Below are 15,407 nucleotides of genomic sequence, written 5' to 3'. Positions count from 1 at the left end.
TCTGAGCTGTCAGCCCAGAGCCCGCCATGGGGCTGGAACTCACAAGCCTGAGATCATGACCCGAGCTGAAGCCGGACGCTCGACCGGCACTGGGTGCCTTATAACGTGCATTTTGAAGTAGGCAGACCTGCAGGCCTGGGTCTGTTGTCACCCTGGAAGGTGGCACGGAGAGACAGGTCGGTGGTGGTGACAAGGCTGAGAGAGGACAGCCTCCCGGAGCTCAGGCCCCTCCTTCAGCGCACGGTCCCCGCCCTGCTGCATCACGGCCTGTGGCGGGGGGCGGAAGGGTGTCCGAGGGCCCCCCTGCTCACCATCCAAACGCTCTGGGATGAAGCGGTGAGCAGACCACCCGAGGGTCTGAGCCGAGCTGGGTCTTGGAGGTGGCCGAAGCCACATTTTTACTTTAAGAGAGAAATTGAGGGGCGCCTGGGTGGCTCAGTGGGTTGAGCCTCCGACTTCGGCTCAGGTCATGATCTCGCGGTCCGTGAGTTCAAGCCCCGCGTCGGGCTCTGTGCTGCCGGCTGGGAGCCTGGAGCCTGCTTCGGATTCTGTGTCTCCCTCTCTCTGCCCCTCCCCCACTCCTGCTCGGTCTCTCTCTGTCTCAAAAATAAATAAACATTAAAATTTTTTTTTTTTTAAAAAAGAGAGAAATTGAGGCCAGACAGGGAAAGACAGCGTCCCGGGCGGTTCCATCAACTGACCCACGGTCTCCTCCCGCCCTCCCGTTTAGCCGCCAGCCTCCATCTGTTAAGCAGTTACTACATGCTAGCTCTGTGGGCAAGTCGGGCCTCAGGAAGCTGCTCCCTGTCCCCGGGAGTTTATAGCGAACAGGGAGGGGACAAGGAAACAAAATGGCACAATGAAAGGCTGTAGCTGAAGCATTTCACGTCCGGACTCAGGTGGGCACTTCTCTGGCCTCTGATGGACCCAGGAGCTTGCACCTTTGAAGAGAAAGACTCAAGCTGGAATATGCAAAAGAGACAGGAACCGCAGAGGACGGCCGGGCGAGGTGGGGGGGGGGGGGGTGTGTGTGTGTGCGCGCACGCACGTGTGCAAGCGTGGCTGAGGCCTCTAGTCCTTTCTTTCTCTTCCTCCCCGTCAGGTGTTGCCGGCCGCTGGGGTTATGCGGTGAGTGCCCGCTTCCAGGCTGGGCACTGGATATTCGCGGTGCTTTCTGGGGTTGTATGTTCTCATGTTTTTGGCTTGGCCAAAGTTTTTGAAGAATGAGGAGTTTAGAAATTCGCTGGCAAAGCCCTTCCCGCCTGGGCCTTGGCTGCTGTCTGCCCAGCAGGTCAGTTGTCTTCCTTTACGCCTGTTCAAACCTTCATCCTGCCCCTGCAAAGTCCCAGCTCAAAGGTCTGACCGCCCTGCTCCCTTCCTGCATCCCTGTCCCAGGATCCCTCTCTCTGCTGATCCAGAGAGAAGTACCCAGGGCCCAGTCAGGGGGTTAGCTCTTCAGGAGGGCCCCTGTGTATACCGTAAGCATAAATAGTGAATGCACCCTCTCTCCATTGGACCCCTTGGTTTGCCCACCCACTTTCCCTTACTAGACTCCCCCCCAAAGAGCACTGGGCCAGAAACGCTTTGTCTACTTGTTGAACAAACATCCTGCTTCCATGTAGCGCCACAAAATTATCCAAAGTGGAAAGGATGCTTCCTAGAAGTCGGATTGGCCAACACGTAATGACCGTGGCATCATGGTAGGTTCGAACTCGAGGTTCAAGCCCCAGCTCTCCCATTTAAAGGCTGTGTGACCTTGTGCCGGCTACTGAACTTCCCCGAGCCTTAGCTAACCGATCTGTACAATGGATAGAATTCTGATGCTTATCTCCCTGGGAGGATGTGAGGGTAAAATAAATGGGTGTAAATATAAATATATAAATATAAGTATAAATATATACATTTAAAAGGGTGAGGCAAACCTCAGAGCACTGAGCAAATATAGCCATTGTGATTACATGGCCCCTTGACACGGTCCAGTTGAGAAAAGATAGAATAATTCAAATCTTAGTGCCTGGGCCTAATCGTCATGATAAAAAGGTAAGGGGGGAAAGAAAGGAAAAGAAAAGGAAGATATTTAGTACCCTGTGGTCCCTGGCTGTTTTCTCTTAGGATGAAGTCACAACACAACAAGAAAGACTTGGCAGACTGGAACTGATTAGATAATTCCCGGAGTGGGGTCTGCAATCCTTTTCCAGGAGGGTGGGCATACGTTATCACGGGGCTCAAACAAAGATGTTGACCTTTCCAAATGCGTATTCCCCCGCCCACAGAAAAACGTGGCCGGGAGGGGTCGCCCGTCTGATGTCATCTATGGGGGGTGGCTGCCGCAAAGGACACAAGTGGGGACTGGGTCGATGGGCATCCGGGACAGTGGAGGCAGAAGCGGTGGGGAGGCAGCCCCACAAAGGACAGGCTGGGGAAATGCCAGAATTTTCTCTCCTTGACAGAAACTCATTCTTTCCAGGAGCAGGATGGGGCATTCAAAACCTTGTCCTCCAGTCTGATTCTTATCCAAAGAACATGGGAACGCTTTCCAGGAAGGGGAGACCAAAGGCTCAATGCTATGGACCCCTGAACTACCCCCTGGGAGAAAAGAAATATTGACTCAGAGGCTGCTGGGCCCCCAAGGAGGAGGAGGGGCTGCTGCGGACAGCCCCCTCCCCCCCAAATGGAATGAAGATGAAATAGAGGGGCAGTTAGATTTGGGTTCATTTTTTTCCAGCTTTGAGATTTGGGGTTAAAACCAGCACAGGGACTTTGGCTCTCTGGACCTCCACTGGGTCCTCAGTTCCTCCCACACAGGCCCCCGCACAAATAATCAGTAATAGGGTGATCAATAAACAATCAGAGTCCAGTGGTCAAGTGTGCTGGGTGGGGGGAGACGCCTGGGTGGCTCAGTCGGTTAAAAACGTCTGACTTCGGCTCAGGTCATGATCTCGTGGTGTGTGAGCTCGAGCCCCATGTGGGGCTCTGTGTTGACTGCTCAGAGCCTGGAGCCGGCTTTGGATTCTGTGTCTCCCTCTCTCTCTGCCCCTCCCCTGCTCACGCTCTGTCTCCGTCTCAGAAATAAATAAAACATCAAAAAAAAAAAATTTTTAAAAAGCGTGCTGGACTGCTTGGATGCAAATTCAAATTTCCTGCCGTATGACCTCGGCAAGTTATTTAACTTCTCTGTGCCTCGTGAAGCGGGGCTAGAAATACACTCTACCTCCTAGATGGTGGTGTTCAAATCACATGAGACGTGCAAACTGCTCAGCACAATGCCGGCACGTGGTAAGAACCCCCAAGTTAACGTGGAGGCCATTAGGACTCTGTACCTGGGAGGATAGCACTTCCCCACCTATGAAGTTCAGTAGGGCCATGTGACTCGCTCTGGCCAATAAAATATGTGGAGATGTGATGCGTGGAACTTGGCCGGTAAGACGTCTTCGGAGCTAGATTCCCTCCCCCTTTCCGTCACAGCTGTGGACGCACCTGCTGAGGTGGATCCCTGTGTTCTCCAGTGGTTGCAACGAGCAGAGGCCCCTGCTTCCCTGGACCAGGCACCTGACGGGCGTGAGAATTAAGCTTTTGGGAGTAAAGCCTCTAGAATGCTTGGTGTGCTTCTTTTACTGCATCCAGAGCCTGACTACTCCTGGTTAACACAATCACTTATAACCAGTTGACTCTTGACCAACACAGGTTTGAACTGTGCGGGCCCACGTACATGTGGATTTTTTACAGCACGGTACCATCAGTGTGTTTTCTCTTCCCTGTGATTTTCCAAGAACGTTTTCCTCTCTCTAGCTTACTTTATTGTAAGAATATAGCATCGAATACATATGATATGCAAAATGTGTGTCAACGGTTAAGCTATTTGCATTTACGTTTTGGGGAAATCCAAAATTGATAGGCACGTTTTTGACTCTTCGGGGGGAGGGTCAGTGCCCCTAATCCCCATGTTGTTCGTGGATCGAATGTATTTTAGCTTTAGGATGCGGTGCCCGAGGAGACTTCTTCTTATTCCATACTCACGTACCTTCTCTTCTGGGAAGAGGCAGGTGATGGGACGGACAGAGCCCAAGCTCTCGCTCCACAGATCTGGGTTTGAATCCTGCCTGGTGGTTGTCTAGCCCTGCATTTTCAGGCAGACTATTTAATTTCTCAGAGCCTCAGGGTCCACACGTGACAATTCCCGCTTGGGGGTTGGGGTTGTGGGGGCTCCAGGTGCTGTGGGAGAAGTGGCCGGCACAGGCTGGCAAGTCGTGCCCGTCGTGTGACCAGGGTTGCTGATAGACCTTTCGGTGTGGACCGCAGCACATCACCTCCTCCAGAGCTAGGCAGATGTGTAATAGTTGCTCACAGTCCTTCTCCGACCATTGGAACTGGGCTGGCATCTCCCATTTTCTCCCCAGGAACCACTCCCCACCCTCTCCACCTCTTCCTGCCCCAAGGGCTGACCTGTATGGACACACAAGTAGATCGTTGGTTTCCATTAGATTTGGGACCAGTGGAAGGGAAGAAAGAATTGGGGATATCTATGCCTCCCATTTACATCCCTAGCTACCACCCTGTGAGGTCACCTCAGGCTGCCATTGCCCCTTGATCCCAGGCTTCTGCTCCTCTCAAGATCGCCTTACCACATGAGGCTCCCCGGGGGTACAGTAACTGCACCCGGGGGTAGTAAGGGCCATGCTGTTGCCGTGCTCCGGCACCATCCTTGGGGCTCCCACAGCCCTTCTGGAATGATCCTATCTTAAGTGTGCCATCTCATTCCTGCTGAGATCCCAGTGATGCCTCAGCACACTCTCTTCTCTCTCTCATTTCCTGGGATTTTTCTTGCCGGTCTTGCTTCCCGCGGCCAGAGCCTTCTGCACGCATAGCAGAGTGGCCTGGCCACCTCTCCCTATGCCTCATCTGTCCAGTTATGTTACCGACATGCTCCTAAAGCAGAAACTCTCAAATCTTTGTTGGGTACCTGCCCGGATTGCGCAGGAGGACTCTCCTCTGGGTGCACATCTGGAACGGGTGTAAAAGTACAGAAGTCTGGATTCTGCCTCAGACCCGTTATATCCAGATCTCTGGGTGGGACCTGGGATTTGGGTAAGCAGACAAGGGTTGAGAAGCAACCGAGGAAAAAGGTTGGCAACTGCGTGTTCACGAGGCCGCGATGCACCGAGTTCCTGTTAATTATGTTATGATTGTGCAAGAAGCTTGAATTTGGATGTGATCACGTTCATGGCTATCTGCTCATTCAACACGGACATGTGTGCACAGATGTGCCTGGGTGTGCGCGTGAGCTGGCTGGCCCGTCCGCTCAATGTCCCATGAGGCGGCCCTACCCACTGCTCCTCCCCAGCCTTCATCATGCTATTCCCTCCCCGACAAGAGCAGAAGAGGAATACCCTTCCCTTCTGCTCATGGAAACCCTCCTGTCCCGCAAGTCCCCCCAGCTTCAGCCTACCATTGCTCGTAGCACACAGAGGGGGAGAGGGCCCCTTTGGTCATGTACTGTTTCACGCACAGCCTGAGCGGTATGGGAACAGCCCCGCTGTGCGTACATTGTGAGAATGAGGACTAAGTTTTGAACTTTCTTCCTCCTCCTTCTCTTCCTGCCTATTGACTGTCTCATCTATGCCAGGGACCACGCAGAGCGCTCCTTCACACGTCAGGTCATTAATCTTTGCAGCCTCCCCATGAAATAAACATTATTATCACCATTTACAGATAAAGCAGCCAAGGCTCTAGGTGGGTGGGTGGCTGGGGCGGTGGGGGGGTTGTTGGTGGTGAATAACTCATCCAAATGGCAGAATTGGGTTTTTAGCCCAGGTCTGTCTGACTCCAGATCCTTTGCTGTATATGAGTGGTTGTCAAACTCCGATCTCAGGCTCCTTCACACTCTTAAAAATGATTGAGGATTCTAAAAAAGCTCTTGTTGGCATGGGTTATAGCTGTCAATATTTATCATATTAGAAATTAAAGCTGAGAAAGACATAAACGTATGTATTTCACATAAAGTAGCAATAATAAACCCATCACATATATAACACCCGTGACTCTGAAAATGAAAATTAATGATGTTTTCCAGAACAAAAAGACAGTGAAAAGTGGCATTATTTAGCATTTTACAACTCTTTATTATCGGCTTTCATAGAAGACAGTTGGATTCTTCTAGCTGCTTCTGCATTTGACCTGTCCCAATACCACAGATCACCTAGCCTCTGGAAAACACCATCCACTTCTGAGACAGTGAGAGTGAAGAAGGCAAATCACTCCTTAGCGTTGTCAGGGACATTGTTTTGAACCCACGAACCCCTGGAAAGATCTCAGGGACCCCCGCAGGGGTGCCTGGGCAATACTTTGAGAACCGCTGTTCTAAGTCGGTCAGCTCTGTCTTCTCTTGGCTTTCTCACAGTCTCTGGGTACTACTCGTCTTCAGCACGGTCTGGACGGCTTGGGCTCCCACCTGTTGTTGGGTAACATGAGGGTTGGAACGTGGGCAGCCACTGAGCTTGGTTCTGCCACCGAGTCATGGAGAGAGGCTGCTATGGTCCGGTGAGTAGCCTACGTTCTCCATGCTGTACAGGGGACACGGGAGGTGCCATGTATTCTTGCCCAGTCTTCGCAAGAATTTGTGAGCTCAGCTTTCTAATGATCCTATGACCCGAGCGAATCACCGACGTTTATTTTCAAGGGAAAATACAGAAAAACACACAAGTTTCTCTCGTAAATTGGGCATCAGAAAGTATCCCCGTTGGCGTGGGGAGGTGGGAGGATGAGTAAGTGGAACACAGGGGATTTTTAGGACAGTAAAACTGTTCTGTATGATTCTGCGTAATGGTGGACACAAGTCATCACACGTTTGCCAAAACCCACAGAATCTCCGGCCCCAAGAGTGAGCCCTAATGCGAACTAGGACTTTAGTTAATAATAATGTATCAATATCAGTGCATCGATTAGAACAAATGAGCCACATGAATGCAAGATGTTAATAATAGGGGGGAATATAGAGGGAGGGTCAGTGGTTCTGTGGAACTCTGTACTTTCCGACCATTTTTCCGTAAAGCTAAGACACTAAACAAGACAAAAACAATACAAAACAGCCCTGCCAGTCTGGATGTTAGCCAGAGGCCCTGTGGTTTTGGGGGCTGGGGTGGTCCAACGGAAACCCCTGAATTGCTGTCCCGGCTGTGCCACCAGACTGGGAAACTGTACCCACTCCCACATCATGACTGCAGACGCGATGTTCTCTTGGGATCTTTCTCCCATTCTCTGTAGCTCCCAAGAGTCTACAGTAGCATCAGCTAGGCTTTGTAGGGTGTAATTCTGGTGGTAAGACTAGTCATTAGAGGATTGTGTAAAAGACTCCTAGTGTTGTTTAATTACTTGGGAACTATCAGCGCATCATCACGGGGATGATGGGCCCTCTAAACCACAATGAAGCAGGGACACTCTATCTATGGCTGGGGAGCCTCCTGGAGTCGGGGAGAGCGTCTGGGTGAGAGCCCCAGCTCTTCTCTCCGGGCCACTTGGGGTGGGAATCAACAGGGAGGCGTTTGGTGATTGCGGGATGGGTTGGAGGACGTGCCTAGCTGAGGTGTGTGAACTGCTAGTTCATTGCCAAGTCGGGCGGACAGGCCTGGGCTTGCTGTGACGCGCCAGCCCGCCCCACCCCAAGTCTTGTTTTAAACAAGCCCTGTTGGAGAATGGAATCTGTTCTTGCTCTCCTTGGTCCCTGGGCATCTGTGGATCCAGGGCCAGGACTAGGGTGAGGCCAGAGAGGCACCCTAGTCCTGGCCTTGCCCCTACCATATGCCTGACCTCGATGGCCATTTTACTCTCCAGAGCTGTCCCCTGACTTCACCGCACCTGAGTTACATGCATTAGGAATCCTTCTCAATGTGATCGCCTCAATTTCTCCCGCCCCCGCCCCCAGGGCCCGTTTTCTTCCCCAGCTCCTTCCAGGCTGGCAGTCTCAAGAAATGCGCTTGACTCTGGAAAGTTCCTTCCACAGTCCAATGAGCACACAGGCTCTAAGAAAAAAAAAAAAAGTGCTTCGGAGACAATAAGTGGTTGTTCTGAGATTGAAAGCGGAGACCCTAGTGACAAGGCACGGGGGAGGCCTTCTCAAAGGCTTTCCTGAGACTTTCTGCTTTCGGGTGGGGGCATAGAGGGGGTACCGTTTGGGAGCACAGGTGCCGCGGCGACCCTCTCAAAGAACCTGTTTATTTGTTTGTTTGTTTGGGGGTTTGCCTTTCGGTTTTCTCTTTGCTCGCACTTAATTAGTGATATTATAACTTTCAATTTAATCATTGACCTAAATGAGTTGTATTTCTGTCTCAGCAGGAGGCTGGCCGGGCTGAAAGAAGCAGCCGTGGCCCCCGAGTGAGCAGGGAAACTGTTACTGAGAACATTTGGGCTGGCAAATGACACTGCTTCTGCTCCGAGATAAAATGGAGACATTTTCAAGCTATGTTTTGAAATCATAAAAAAAAAAAAAAAAAAAAACAACAGAAGTGTCCTGCTGGAGATAAGATAGATGCTGGTGTGGAGCATCTGGGAGCAGTGAAAGAGGAAGGTTAGACCAGCATTGCTGAGATTATTACTGAAACCAAGATTATAAGTAATTAAGGTTTTGAAAGTTTGGTCCAGGTGCACAATAGACTACTCAGTATCTTGGATTCCTGAGCTGGGGTCAGGTTAACTATTAAAAGAGGACCAAACATATTTCTAACAAAACCCGCAGTTTACTTAAAGCCCACGCAATTCCTGCTGCTGCTTTAGAACGCCTTGCTTTGAGCCTTCTCTTCTGGGCTCTCGGGAGATCTAATGTTGACCCCCTTGCGGGCCTAGATTAACGATGTCTTGCTTCGGTGTGGTGTTAAATCGGCCTGCGCACGTTCCACCCGGGATGGATGTCCCTCACCGCAACGTTCGCTGCGATCAAACGGACGCACGGCCCCAGGATTAATGGGGACCCGCTATCACTGCATTTCTTCTTCACCCTGAACTCCCTCTGCAAAGACTAAGTGCTGGGCCTGCACGCAGATGCTTGCTGGCTGGCTTCCTCAGAAAGAACAGATTGCAGAAGCACGCAAGCCGTAACTGCCATGTACCTAGAATCTACTTTATCGGGCCTCCTTTTGCAGGAGCTTTGATCTGGAGGATGCGGTCACATTTTGCTTGGAGGTACGAATTGTCTAGAAAAACCCAAAAAAGAAGAACACGCCCTTAAATAACTCCTCAAACTGAATTTAAAAAGTAAGTTAACTACTTTGAATGATCCCCTAACCCTCCCTTCTCTATCTCCTGTTCTCATCTTGTCTTTGAATGAGAAGGCTCCAGAGCTGTAAAAGGGGTCTTAGCATCATCCGTGCTGGGCACTCTGTATCTCAGATGAGATACTTCCTTCACAAAGGAAAACTTTGCGTTTGGTTTAAATTGGCATGGAATGCCTTTTCCCGGGATCAGAGGGTTTAAATATGTTTTTAATTTTCTAAATGTCTGTTGACAAGTGGATAAAGAAAATGTGATACACACACACACACACACACACACACACAGAGAGGAATATTATTCAGCCTTATAAAAGGAAATCTTAAGGCACCTGGGTGGCTCAGTCAGTTAAGTGTCCGACTTCAGCTCAGGTCATGATCTCACAGTTCGTGGGTTCAAGCCCCACATCGGGCTCTGCGCTGACAGCTCAGAGCCTGGAGCCTGTTTCAGATTCTGTGTCTCCTTCTCTCTCTGCCCCTCCCCTACTCACACTCTGTCTCTCTCTTTGTCTCTCTCTCCCTCACAAAAATAAAAATAAAAACATTAAAAAAAACCCACTACCTGTTAAAAAAATAAAGGGAAATCTTGCCATTTGTGACAACATGGATGAATCTGGAGGACATTATGCTAAGTGACATCAGCCAAATACAGAACAACAATTGTTACATGACTTCACTCATATGTGGAATCCAAGGTAGTCAAACTCACAGAAAACACAGAGCTAAATGGCGGTTGCCACGGGCTGTGCAGTGGGGATAATGGGGAGACGTCGTTCAAAGCGCACAAACTTTTAGTTGCGCGAGAAGCGTAAGTTGCAGGGATCTAATGCAGATCACAGTGACCATAGTCAATAATATGTTTTTAAAAATTTGCATTTTCGAAGAGGGGAGATCCTAAGTGTTCTCATCACACACGTGCCCACACACAAAGGTAACCGTGTAAGGTGACGAATATTTTAATTAGCTTGATTGTGGTGACCATTTCACAATGTGTATATATATATATATATATCAAACATCAAGTTGTACATCTTATATATATAAATAAATGTATATAATTTTTATTTGTCAATTATATCTCAAGCTAAATTTTTTTTTTTTTTACACAGTTTTTAACAATCATTTAATCAAACATGTGCAGGGGCACCTGGGTGGCTCAGTTGGGAAGCATCCGACTTCGGCTCAGGTCATGATCTCATGGTGTGTGAGTTCAAGCCCCATGTCAGGCTCTGTGCTGACAGCTCAGAGCCTGGAGCCGGCTTCAGATTCTATCTCCTTCTCTCTCTGCCCCTCCCCTGCTCATGCTCTGTCTCTCTCTCAAAAATAAACATTTTTAAAAATTTTTTAAAAAAGAGTTAAATGTTTAACTGACTTCTGGGGCACCTAGGTGGCTCAGTGGATTGGCCGTCTGATTTCAGCTCAGGTCACGATCTCACAGCTCGTGAGTTCGAGCCCCGCGTCGGCTCTGTGCTGACAGCTCAGAGCCTGGAGCCTGCTTCGGATTCTGTGTCTCCCTCTCTCTCTGCCCCTCTCCCACTCATGCTCTGTCTCTTTCTCTCAAAAATAGATAAATATTTTAAAAAATGTGTGCCATGGTCGTCAGGAATCCTTGTGTGGCAGGGGCCATAAATTTCCTCGAAAAATGGACCCTATTAAAAGGGGGGGGGGCAACCCCAAGAACCGAAGGGGAGATCCCTGGGGCCAAGCAGCTGCAGGGTCTCAGGAACAGGCTAACTTTATCCCCTGCCCACCAAAATGCTCCCTCCCTTTCTTCGTCTCGGGAAAAATGCACTAAGAGTAACATACAGTGATGCGATGATGAAATGGAGATCTCAATTAACCAGAAATACGGTTTTCATTCAACTTTAGGGGCGACTGGAAGAAAGTCTCTGAGGCTTACTTCATAGCCCCACTCTTCTTGTTTTTAATTTTTTTTTAATGTTTGTTTATTTCAGGGAGACAGACAGAGGACAAGCAGGGGAGGGGCAGAGAGAGAAGGAGACACAGAATCCGAAGCAGGCTCTGCTTTTTTATTGTGGTAAGACACACAGAACACAAATTTTACCATTTTAACCATTTTTAAGTGTGAAATTCAGGAGCATGAAGTACATTCACAATGTTGCATAACCATCACCACCATTCGCGACTCTAAACAGAAACTCTGCCCATTAAGCAGTAACTCTCCCTGTCCCCGCTAACCTCTAGTCCCTTTCTGTCTCTATGAATCTGCCTATTCTGGGCACTTCATAGGAGCAGAATCATAGGATATTGGAACTTTTGTGTCTGACTTATTTCCCTTAGCATAAGTTTTCAAGGTTCATCCATGTTGTAACATATATCAGAATTTTATTCATTTTTATGGAGGAATTATATATATATTATATATATGATATAAAATATAAAACAATATAATAATATACAATATATTATTTTGTATTATAAACAATACATATATTATATATGATATAAAATATAAAACAATATAATAATAATGTAAAATATATTATTTTGCATTATAAATAATACATATAATATTATATAAATGATATAAAATATAAAACAATATAATAATATAAAATATATTATTTTGCATTATAAATAATACATATAATATATATGATATAAAATATACAACAACATAATAATATAAAATATATGATCTTGTATTCTAAATAATACATATAATATGATATAAAATATAAAACAATATAATAATATAAAATATATGATTTTGTATTATAAATAATACATATATTATATCTGATATAAAATATAAAACAATATAATAATATAAAATATATGATCTTGTATTATAAATAATACATGGAATATTATATATGATATAAAACATAAAGCAATATAATAATAATATAAAATATATGATCTTGTATTATAAATAATACATATAATATTATATGATATAAAATATAAAACAATATAATAATATAAAATATATGATCTTGTATTATAAATAATACATGTAATATTATGTATATGATATAAAATATAATTAGTATAATAATATAAAATATATTATCTTGTATTATAAATATAATATTACAAAAAATTTATATATATTCCATTCATCTCCCGATCATCCCATTCATCTTCCATCCATTCCAACCACTTGGGTGATTTTGCATTTTGGCTATTGTGAATAATGCAGCTATGCACATTAGTGTCCACGACATGTCTTTGGCAGTGCTGAATATTCACTTTCATAAAAATGAGGCTGTGGTATCTCCTATTACAACAACAAAGAATTAAATTTCCCATCAAAATGGAGGCTGTATGGAATCACGGAGCGAAGATGGGTCCCAGAGTCCTATGGACTCATCTTTGATGTTGGGCTTTCACGTCCCTCTCTCTGATGCCGGGCAAATGATTTAAGCTCTCTGCATGTTAGCCTCCTCATCCAACAAATGACTGACAATAAAGGTTGAAATGGACATTTCTGGGCCACTTTGAGAATTCGGTGCTTCCCCAGTTCACTTTGTAATCAGGAAAGCTTTTCACTTTTGAAAAACAGATTCCTGGGCCTCAGCCCAGAGCTACTGACTGAGAAAATCTGGGAGCGAGTCTGGAAGCCGCCTCTTTACCAATATCTTCAGGTGATGCCGATGAAGCTACATTGAAAACATCACTGAGATCAAGCGTAGGAAGCCAACCCCTCGCTCAGGACTTGATACACAGGAAGAGCTTAAGAAATGCCAACCTTCCTTCCTGCCCCCTCCACCTCTTTGCACGGGACCCGTGAAGAAAGAAACAGAGGACGACCGATTGCATTTGATGCAACAATGACCATTTCATGTGACAACAGCAAAAAAATCAAGTGGTAAGTTGTTTTCTACACTGAAGAACTCACCAGTCACCTCCGGCTGTAAGTGATGTTGGCTGTTCGGGTTATAAAACTGTCTGCTTTATTGATTTATCTCCTTCGTTATGCATTTGGGCACAACTGCATTGTGCGTGATTCAGATCTGCTAATGCGTGTGCCGGGGCAGAGAGGGGCTGGAGGGAGACACATCGTGCTATGTGACAGAGGGAACTCCCTAGAGATAGTCATGCAAACCTGAGACTTCAATGAACAGAAAGAACCAGTGACTTTGTAGCAAACGCACCAGACTGATGTTCTTTTTTTTTCTTCTTCTTTCTTCCAATTATAAAGGGAGTGGACAGAGGGAATGTACTAGATGTAATTTGTTCCAGGTTCAAAAAAGCGTATTTGTGCCTTATGAAATCTTATGAGAAAAGTGGAATTCAAATTGGCTTGGAGATGAGAGCTGTCAAATAGATTGAAAGCTGGATTATAAACCAAGACTAATGAGAGCCTACGATGTGCGCAAAGTTAGGGATGGAGTCCAAGAGGATCGCTACAAGGTCTTACAGGGGAGGTAAACAGCCTATTAAGGTAGCAGATGGTGGTAAATTGGGAGATGTTTCAGATTCCAAGGACAAAAAAAAAAAAAAAAGAAAAAGAAAAGAAATGAAAGCATGGGATCTGTATTGGGTAGTTAGAAACCCCAGCACGAAATCAATGACAGGAAAATAGTAAGAGCCGCAGGTAGTCTTGGAAGAGAGCGGTGTTTGGAGTACCATGGGAGTTAAAAAGAGACGAGAAATGTTAGTGGAATGGCTTAGAAGCTGCTGGAGAGAGTGATCCATGATGCAGTAGCATAGTTTCAGGGACCCAGCAGGTTGGCTTGGGTATGTGTGGTAACGAGTTTCTGGGTAAGGTTGGTCTTAAGATCTCCCCAGTGAGCATTTGCAGACAAGGAAGTTGCCTGAGTAGAAGGAGCGAAGTTGCATGTAAACTGCAGGAGTTGTGAAGTTGCATCGTGAAGTAAATTAGTGTAGGGGGAAAAAGTAGGCGGGTGAGATAACCAGTGTGATTTGACCAGGATAAGAAGGCGAAGGGATCAAGGAGAATAAGGGTTTTGGACCGCGCAGATTGGGGACCATCACTGACTCTTCTATTTACCTTCAGGTAATTGCTTAGCCTTTCGGAGTCTTTTCTCCACTAATAAAGCGAGGACAAGATTTCTTACCTTCCATAAGTATTGTCATTCGGGTGAGATTTGTGTACCGATCAGCAGGAACATGGTAAGTTTTGAACCCAGGCAGGCTCGTCCTTCCATAACGAATGCGATCTGTACCTACTTTTAGAAGGAGGTGGTGAGAGGTGGTAGGGGAAACTTTGGGAAGCAAATAAATGTTCCCATTTCTCATCTTCTAGAAGTTGGTTGTACTCTGTTCTTATTACAATGGAGTCTCATCTGACTCAGGGGTTAGATTCAAAAGCCATCCCGTGAGGCGAGGATCACGTATGGTCAAAACTATCCTTGAAAATGCCTGAAGGTGCCCATAAAATATACTACTGTGCTGTCTCTCAAAGAGTTCTCTCCAGCCAGTTCTTCTTCCAGTGTCGGGACGGATTAAATTTCTTCTTTTGCAGCCGAGCACCAGGCGACGTCGTTGGCTTGCGCTTTGGGCCACGCTCTACGAAAAATGCTTAACTTTTGACATGAAGACGGCACCTGGCCTGGAGGGCCGCTCACACCAGAGGGGCGCCCTGGAAGGCAGGGCAGGGGCTGGGGCTCCCACGTCATGCTGACTCCACACCCCTGCCGGGCAGGTAGAGCTTTGCACATTTTGCTCTCCCTCTGGGCCACTCTTAGAGATTGTCTTGGTCCGTTCAGGCTGATGTGCAAAATGCCATAGACTGGGTGGCTTAAACTGCATTTGTTTGTCCCTGAGCTGGAATGTAGCAGTCCAAGAACAAGGGGATGGCAGATTCTGTATCTAGCGTGGGCCTGCTTCCTGTGGCGTCTTCTGGCTGTGTCCTCACATGGTGGAGAGAGCAGCTCTAGGAATTTCCTCTTTATAAGGACACTAATCTCTTCATGGGCCCCCGTCCTCATGACCTCATCTAAACCTAATCGCCTCCCAAAGGCCCCACATCCTAAAATCATCCGATTGTGGATGAGGGCTTCGACACATGAACTTGGGGGCTGGTACCAATATGCGGTCCGTTACAGGCTGCCTTTGCACCTGTCCTGGGCTGAAACGACCACGCCGGATCAGACCGGCTGGCTGGTGGTCGGCCTTGGTTGCGGAGAAAGAAAATGTACACAACGAGGCTCCACGTTG

At 47.0% G+C, this 15,407-nt stretch overlaps 1 long non-coding RNA gene across 4 annotated transcripts in view; it reads left to right on the top strand.

Moving 5' to 3' along the window:
- The first annotated feature begins 8,462 nt into the window (after positions 1–8,462).
- Positions 8,463–15,407, top strand: part of LOC113600322 (uncharacterized) — a 31,955-nt gene continuing 25,010 nt past the window's right edge. Inside the window, exons 1-2 of one of the 4 annotated variants that reach the window (XR_008292067.1) lie at positions 8,463–9,243; positions 12,787–14,892. This is a non-coding gene — a long non-coding RNA (uncharacterized LOC113600322). The remainder of the gene's footprint in view (positions 9,244–12,786; positions 14,893–15,407) is intronic. The other 3 variants (XR_008292069.1, XR_003421329.2, XR_008292068.1) reach the window with 3 other exon arrangements.

This window comes from Acinonyx jubatus, chromosome D2 (assembly GCF_027475565.1).
Source record: "Acinonyx jubatus isolate Ajub_Pintada_27869175 chromosome D2, VMU_Ajub_asm_v1.0, whole genome shotgun sequence".
Classification (NCBI taxonomy): Eukaryota; Metazoa; Chordata; class Mammalia; order Carnivora; family Felidae; genus Acinonyx; species Acinonyx jubatus.
The sequence above is the reverse complement of the archived record's forward strand: the minus strand, read 5'-3'. Positions and strand labels throughout refer to the sequence as shown.